This window comes from Cupressus sempervirens, chromosome 11 (assembly GCF_028749045.1).
Source record: "Cupressus sempervirens isolate cs-2001-9-10 chromosome 11, ASM2874904v1, whole genome shotgun sequence".
Taxonomy (NCBI): Eukaryota; Viridiplantae; Streptophyta; class Pinopsida; order Cupressales; family Cupressaceae; genus Cupressus; species Cupressus sempervirens.
In genome coordinates this window covers 661,675,931-661,685,529 of record NC_143128.1, presented here as the reverse complement: position 1 = coordinate 661,685,529, position 9,599 = coordinate 661,675,931, and positions in this window count along the sequence as shown.

Below are 9,599 nucleotides of genomic sequence, written 5' to 3'. Positions count from 1 at the left end.
TAATTAAATAATTTTGTTTAATTATTTCAAAATTATTTTCGAAACTATTCAACTCAAGTCAACCGTGGTTAAATCTGGTTAACTTTTGGTCAAACTTGATCTTTGCTTATGTGAATATGAGCAAACGTGAGTATGAATTTCAGCAACAATTTGATGCAAATTCTCATTCAACCTTTCAAAATGAAGAGATGAGGGTCTCTTAAATAGACTTTCCTGGAATTCATCGATAGTTGAGATCTATTTTAATCAGCGGTCAGGATTAAATTTGAAGTTCAGTCATAAAAGGAGATTTTCAAATTAAAGGGAGTTAACAGATTTAATTTGAGTAAGATAAAGAATTAACTAATTCAATTTGAGTAGAAAAAGGAGTTAACTGATTTAACTCATTTTTTATCAATAGTGAACTGAAAATTTCCCTTTTTGAACTGAAGAGAGATTTTGTTGAGATATTTAATTTAATAAAATGAGATATGCTCTCATAATTACTTTTTCTATTTAATTAAGTAATCTTTAATTAATTAGAGACACTTTTCTTATTTAATTAAATAACTTCTTTTAATTAATTAGGAATGGCTTCTCATTTAATGAAATAACTTTGTTTAATTAATTAGAAGTAAGTACTCCATTTAATTAAATAATTTTGATTAATTATTTCAAAAAAAAATTCGAAACTCTTCCACTCAAGACAACAATGGTTAAATCTGTTCAACTTTTGGTCAAACTTGATCTTTGCGTATGTGAATATGAGCAATTGTGAGTATTAATTTTAGCAACCTTTCAAAATGAAGAGATGAGGGTCTCTTAAATAGACTTTTCTGAAATTCATCAATGGTTGAGATTGATTTCTATCAGCGGTTAGGATTAAAGGTGAAGTTCAGTCATAAAGGGAGATTTTCAAATTAAAGGGAGTTAACAGATTTAATTTGAGTAAATTAAGGAGTTAACTGATTCAATTTGAGTAGAAAAAGGAGTTTACTGATTTAACTCATTTTTGATTAATAGTGAACTGGAAATTTCCCTTTTTGAACTGAAGAGAGATTTTGTTGAGATATTTAATTCAATAAAATGAGATATGCTCTCATAATTACTTTTTCTATTTAATTAAGTAATTTTTAATTAATTAGAGACTCTCTTCTTATTTAATTAAATAACTTCATTTAATTAATTAGGAATGGCTTCTCCTTTAATTAAATAATTTTTGTAAATTAATTAAAAGTAAATACTCTGTTTAATTAAATAATTTCATTTAATTATTTCAAAATTCTTTTCGAAACTAGTCAACTCGAGTCAACTGTGGTTAAATCTGGTCAACTTTTGGTCAAACTGTATCTCTGCGTATGTGAATATGAGAAAATGTGAGTATGAATTCCAGCAACAATTCGATGCAAATTCTCATTCAACCTTTCAAAATGAAGAGATGAGTGTCTCTTAAATAGACCTTTCTAGAATTCATCAACGGTTGAAATCAATTTCAATCAACGGTCTGGATTAAAGGTGAAGTTCAGTCATAAAGGGAGATTTCTAAATTAAAGGAAGTTGACAGATTTAATTTGAGTAAAATAAGGAGTTAACGGATTCAATTTGAGTAAAAAAAGGAGTTAACTCATTTAATTCATTTTTCATCAATAGTGAACTAGAAATTTCTCTTTTTGAACTGAGGAGAGATTTTGTTAAGATATTTAATTTAATAAAATGAGATATGTCTCATAATTACCTTTTCTATTTAATTATGTAATCTTTAATTAATTAGAACCACTTTTCTTAATTAATTAAATAACTTCATTTAATTAATTAGGAATGGCTTCTCATTTAATTAAATAATATTTTTTAATTAATTCGAAGTAAGTACTCCATTTAATTAAATAATTTCATTTAATTATTTCAAAATTCTTTTCAAAACTAGTCATCTCAAGTCAACCGTGGTTAAATCTGGTCAACTTTTGGTCAAACTTGATCTCTACGTATCTGAATATGAGCAAATGTGAGTATGAATTTCAACAACAATTCGATGCGAATTCTCATTCAACCTTTCAAAATGAAGAGATGAGGGTCTCTTAAATAGACTTTTCCGTAATTCATCAACGATTGAGATCGATTTCAATCAACGGTCAAGATTAAAGGTGAAGTTCAGTCATAAAGGGAGATTTACAAATTAAAGAGAGTTAACATATTTAATTTGAGTAAAATAAGCAGTTAACTGATTCAATTTGAGTAGAAAAAAGAGTTAACTGATTTAACTCATTTTTTATCAATAGTGAACTAAAAATTTCTCTTTTTGAACTGAAGAGAGATTTTTTTGAGATATTTAGTTTAATAAAATGAGATATGCTCTCATAATTACTTTTTCTATTTAATTAAATAAACTTTAATTAATTAGACACACTTTTCTTATTTAATTAATTAGGAATGGCTTCTCATTGAATTAAATAACTTTGTTTAATTAATTAGAAGTAAGTACTCCATTTAATTAAATAATTTTGTTTAATTATTTCAAAAAAAAAATCGAAACTAGTCAACTCAAGTCAACCGTGGTTAAATCTGGTCAACTTTTGGTCAAACTTTATCTCTGCGTATGTGAATTTCAGCAAATGTGAGTATGAATTCTAGCAACAATTCGATGCTAATTCTCATTCAACCTTTCAAAATGAAGAGATGAGGGTCTCTTAAAAAGACTTTCCTAGAATTCATCAATAGTTTAGATCGATTTCTATCAACAGTCAAGATTGAAGTTGAAGTTCAGTCATAAAGGGAGACTTCCAAATTAAAGAGAGTTAACAGATTTAATTTGAGTAAAATAAGCAGTTAACTGATTGAATTTGAGTAGAAAAAGGAGTTAACTGATTTAACTCATTTTTGATCAATAGTGAATTAGAAATTTCTCTTTTTGAACTGACGAGAGATTTTGTTGAGATATTTAATTTAATAAAATGAGATATGCTCTTATAATTACTTTTTCTATTTAATTAAATAATCTTTAATTAATTAGAGACATTTTTCTTATTTAATTAAATAAATTCATTTAATTAATTAGGAATGGCTTCTCATTTATGTTAGAAGTTGTAATCTTTCCTTGGTGTATTTATAAACCAAGGTTAGAACTCCTTTCTTTATTGTTGGAATATATTAGGATATAAGCCAAGGTATCCTAATATATTTCTTTTTTGTCCTTTTTCCACCACATCTTATTTTGTCATCTAGTGGAATATGTGAGGACAAATATATATTGTAATTTCTAATTTTAGATTATTCCTCCTTAAGAGGAATCTCACACTTGGCCTCACACACTTATGAATGGTGGCATTCATAGACATGGGAGTTACATTCCAACTCCTCTCTCTCATCTCTATTTAAAGAGATGACCCTCTTCTCTCATTTAACAACAATGAGATTTCTTCCTCTTCTCAATTATTGTATGAGCATTGCTCTCTATCTCTCTCTCTATCCTCTTTCTTAGGCTTTTGATGCCTCATTCATAATATCACAAGGGGTTTTCTTTGCTTTCCCCTTTCCAAATATCTTGTCTCATGGTGTTGGATCTTGAAGCTCTCTCTCTCCTATTTTATGGTAATATCTTTTCATGCATTTACTCACTTAGATTCTTTCCTAGTATTGTTTATTTACAGATTTCTTTTTCCATTTCTAACAATTTAATTAAATAACTTTGTTTAATTAATTAGAAGTAACTACTCCATTTAATTAAAAAAATTTGATTAATTATTTCCAAATTCTTTTCGAAACTAGTCAACTCAAGTCAACTGTGGTTAAATCTAGTCAACTTTTGGTCAAACTTGATCTCTGCGTATGTGAATATGAGCAAATGTGACTACGAATTCCAGCAACAATTCAATGCAAATTCTCATTCAACCTTTCGAAATGAAGAGATGAGGGTCTCTTAAAATGACTTTCTTGGAATTTGTCAACGGTTGAGATCGATTTTTATCAACGGTCAGGATTAAAAGTGAAGTTCAGTCATAAAGGGAGATTTTCAAATTAAAGAGAGTTAACAGATTTAATTTCAGTAAAATAAGGAGTTAACTGATTCAATTTGAGTAGAAAAAGGAGTTAACTGATTTAACTTATTTTTGATCAATAGTGAACTGGAAATTTCTCTTTTTGAACTGAATAAAGATTTTGTTGAGATATTTAATTTAATAAAATGAGATATGCTCTCACAATTACTTTTTCTATTTAATTAAATAATCTTTAATTAACTAGAGACACTTTTCTTATTTAATTAAGTAACTTCATTTAATTAATTAGGAATGGCTTCTCATTTAATTAAATAACTTTGTTTAATTAATTAGAAGTGAGTACTCCATTTAATTAAATAATCTTATTTAATTATTTCCAAATTATTTTCAAAACTAGTCAAGTCAAGTCATCCGTGGTTAAATTTGGTCAACTTTTGGTCAAACTTGATCTTTGCGTATGTGAATATGAGCAAATGTGAGTATGAATTCCAGCAACAATTCGATGCAAATTCTCATTCAACCTTTCAAAATGAAGAGATGAGGGTCTCTTAAATAGACTTTCTTGGAATTCATCAATGGTTGAGATCGATTTCAATCAACAGTCAGGATTAAAGGTGAAGTTCAGTCATAAAGGGAGATTTTCAAATTAAATGGAGTTAACAGATTTAATTTGAGTAAAATAAGGAGTTATCTAATTCAATTTGAGTAGAAAAAAGAGTTAACTCATTTAACTCATTTTTGATCAATTGTGAGCTGGAAATTTCCCTTTTTGAACTGAGGAGAGATTTTGTTAAGATATTTAATTTAATAAAAAGAAATAGGCTCTCATAATTACTTTTTCTATTTAATTAAATAATCTTTAATTAATTAGAGAAACTTTTCTTATTTAATTAAATAACTTCATGTAATTAATTAGAAATGGCTTCTCATTTAATTAAATAACTTTGTTTAATTAATTAGAACTAAGTAATTCATTTAATTAAATAATTTCGTTTAATTATTTCAAAATTATTTTTGAAACTAGTCAACTCAAGTCAACCGTGGCTAAATCTGGTCAACTTTTGGTCAGACTTGACCTTTGCGTATGTGAATATGAGCAAATGTGAGTATGAATTCTAGCAACAATTCGATGCAAATTCTCATTCAACCTTTCAAAATGAAGAGATGAGGGTCTCTTAAATAGACTTTTCTGGAATTCATCAACTGTTGAGATCGATTTCAATCAATGGTCATGATTAAAGGTGAAGTTTAGTCATAAAGGGAGATTTCCAAATTAAAGGGAGTTAACAAATTTAATTTGAGTAAAATAAGGAGTTAACTGATTCAATTTGAGTAAAAAAAGGAGTTAACTAAAATTTTGTTGAGATATTTAATTTAATAAAATGAGATATGCTCTCATAATTACTTTTTCTATTTAATTAAGTAATCTTTAATTAATTAGAGACACTTTTCTTATTTAATTAACTAACTTCATTTAACTAATTAGGAATGGCTTCTCATTTAATTAAATAACTTTGTTTAATTAATTAGAAGTAAGTACTCAATTTAATTAAATAATATGTTCAATTATTTCAAAATTCTTTTCGAAACTAGTCAACTCAAGTCAACCGTGGTTAAATCTAGTCAACTTTTGGTCAAATTTGATCTTTGCGTATGTGAATATGAGCAAATGTGAGTATGAATTCTAGCAACAATTCAATTCAAATTCTCATTCAACCTTTCAAAATGAAGGGATGAGGGTCTCTTAAATAGACTTTCCTTGAATTCATCAACGGTCGAGATCGATTTCAATCAACGATCAGGATTAAAGGTGAAGTTCAGTCATAAAGGAAGATTTCTAAATTAAAGGGAGTTAACAAATTTAATTTGAGTAAAATAAGGAGTTAACTGATTCAATTTGAGTAGAAAAAGGAGTTAACTCATTTAACTCATTTTTTATCAATAGTGAACTGGAAATTTCCCTTTTTGAACTGAAGAGAGATTTTTTTGAAATATTTAATTTAATAAAATGGGATATGCTCTCATAATTACTTTTTCTATTTAATTAAATAATCTTTAATTAATTAGAGACACTTTTCTTATTTAATTAAAAAACTTCATTTAATTAAATAGGAATGGCTTCTTATTTAATTAAATAACTTTGTTTAACTAATTAGAAGTAAGTACTCCATTTAATTAAATAATATGTTTTATTATTTCAAAAAAAAATTTGAAACTAGTCAACTCAAGTCAATCGTGGTTAAATCTGGTCAATTTTTGGTCAAATTTGATCTTTGCGTATGTGAATATGAGCAAATGTGATTATGAATTCCAGCAACAATTCGATGCAAATTCTCATTCAACCTTTCAAAATGAAGAGATGAGGGTCTCTTAAATAGACTTTCTTGAAATTCATCAAGGGTTGAGATCGATTTCAATCAACAGTCAAGATTAAAGGTGAAGTTCAGTCATAAAGCGAGATTTCCAAATTAAAGGGAGTTAACAGATTTAATTTGATTAAAATAATTAGTTAAATGATTCAATTTGAGTAGAAAAAGGAGTTAACTCATTTAACTCATTTTTGATCAATAGTGAACTGAAAATTTCCCTTTTTGAACTGAAGAGAGATTTTTTTGAGATATTTAATTTAATAAAATGAGATATGCTCTCATAATTACTTTTTCTATTTAATTAAGTAATCTTTAATTAATTAGATACACTTTTCTTATTTAATTAAATAACTTCATTTAATTAATTAGGAATGGCTTCTCATTTAATTAAATAACTTTGTTTAATTGATTAGAAGTAAGTACTCCATTTAATTAAATAATTTTGTTTAATTATTTCAAAATTCTTTTCGAAAATAGTCAACTCAAGTCAACCGTGGTTAAATCTTGTCAACTTTTGGTCAAACTTGATCTTTGCGTATGTGAATATGAGCAAATGTGAGTATGAATTTTAGCAACAATTCGATGCAAATTCTCATTCAACCTTTGAAAATGAAGAGATGAGGGTCTCTTAAAATGACTTTCTTGGAATTCATCAACGGTTGAGATCGATTTCAATCAGCGGTCAAGATTAAAGGTGAAGTTCAGTTATAAAGGGAGATTTCCAAATTAAAGGGAGTTAACAGATTTAATTTGAGTAAAATAAGGAGTTAACTGATTCAATTTGAGTAGAAAAAGAAGTTAATTGATTTAACTCATTTTTTATCTATAGTGAACTGGAAATTTCCCTTTTTGAACTGAAGAGAGATTTTGTTGAGATATTTAATTTAATAAAATGAGATATTCTCTCATAATTACTTTTTCAATTTAACTAAATAATTTTTAATTAATTAGAGACACTTTTCTTATTTAATTAAATAACTTCATTTAATTAATTAGGAATGGCTTCTCATTTAATTAAATAACTTTGTTTAATTAATTCGAAGTAATTACTCAATTTAATTAAATAATTTCGTTTAATTATTTCAAAATTCTTTTCGAAACTAGTCAACTCAAGTCAACCATGGTTAAATCTGGTCAACTTTTGGTCAAACTTGATATTTGCGTATGTGAATATGAGCAAATGTGAGTATGAATTTTGGCAACAATTCGATGCAAATTCTCATTCAACCTTTCAAAATGAAGAGATGAGGGTCTCTTAAATAGACTTTCCTGGAATTCATCAACTGTTGAGATCAATTTCAATCAACGGTCAGGATTAAAGGTGAAGTTCAGTCATAAAGGGAGATTTCCAAATTAAACGGAGTTAACAGATTTAATTTGAGTAAAATAAGGAGTTAACTGATTCAATTTGAGTAGAAAAAGGAGTTAACTAATTCAACTCATTTTTTATCAATAATGAACTGGAAATTTTCATTTTTTAACTGAGGAGAGATTTTATTGAGATATTTAATTTAATAAAATTAGATATGCTCTGATAATTACTTTTTCTATTTAATTAAATAATCTTTAATTAATTAGAGACATTTATGTTATTTAATTATGTCATTCCCTAAATTTATCCTAAATGTACATTAAGCACAATTTTTTTTTTTTAATTATTATTATTGTTATTATTATTCTTAATTAATTAATTTCATAAGCGTACATAATGTCCAAAAGACATATGTGTGTTACAATTATATCATCACTGAGTTGGACATCCCTCTGACATCTACTGACCCAAGGTTTGGAAAGAGAATAGTCATACCTACTACTTCAATCTGTACTCCACATTTCAATGTCATCTTTACTAATTTGTCATATTAGTTAAAATTTTTTCAATGCATGTAACCCTGGATTAACCATCCATTAGAACTATCATCAACTTTGATGCCAACTATGGTACTCTAGGCAATCGATTCAAATAACAATATATACATAATTAACACTTTTCTAGAGTATTTAAAATGTTCCCAAAATCAATGGATGTATATTTTTATTTTTTTCATATCCCAACTTACATCTTTCATTGACATAGTTATTAAGATTGAATTATCTATTTATTTTTCATATTATATCTCTAATGCAAGTGACATCACATTTTAATATTAGGGTCAATACCTACTACAATTGAAATTGTAGTGAAAAGAATGATCAATTCATTTATATAAACATATATCATAAAAGAATGATTTTAAAAGATAATCTATCCTTACTAATACTAAGGTAAAAAAATGAATGCATATGAACATATTAACTATCCATCTATCTAAAATACCCTATTAGTCATAGTCCATTCACTTGACCCCACTCACATTTCTTTTAAGAAGATGAAATACTTTTTCTCTAGCAAAGTTCCAAATCACCCTACTACCCACGTACTACTACCCCATAATCTTCTTCACTTACCCATAGACCAAGCGAATTCCTTGAGTTTCCCTCCATGGTGGACTCACTTAGCAAAGTTTTGGCCAAGACAAGCATAGGTGCCTTTTCCATGAGTCAAATCCTATTAATTTTGAGCTAGAAGATATGCATTTCGAACTCCCATGTTAAATCGACTTGCTACTTGGTCCAATATTGTTGGCAGCATCGAGTTTATCCTAGTCTTAATTAGGTGGGTGAAGAAAGACATATAAAATGCCATAACTTCTTCCAAGGCAAATCAAGGCATCAGGACAAAATGGAATCCATTCCCTCTTGTCAGAATTATGTCATAAACTTGCATGGTATTCCAATATAATATTTGAAGGCACAAACCGCGTAGGGAATAGGTGGATGAAATAAGTCTTGGTCATGTTAGAGAAATTAAATACCTTGGTCTCCATAGCATATTAAATTGTTTTCTCATTCACCAACCCATGCTAGCCTAGGGTAGATAATATAGTAGGTTGTTTGTCACGCTATGTCTTGTTTAAAATATTACTTGGTGCTAGTTTAGGTTTGTTTAACATGAGCATTGTATATTTTTTTTAAAAAAAGTTTCTTTTGATTTGATAGGGTGTTGACTCGAGTTATGTGTCTCATATGAGGTCCCTTCTAATGCAATTAATATGATGGTTAGTTTATTATGTTAAAATATGCTTTATAGGTTATAGGGTCCTAGGAGTCTAAGGAATACTCTTGAATATTTTAATGTCTGTATTAAGAGAAGAGATTTATTTTACTTTCTCATACATTTTCCAGAGGATAAAATGTGCACGTACAGCAAGCTTATGTC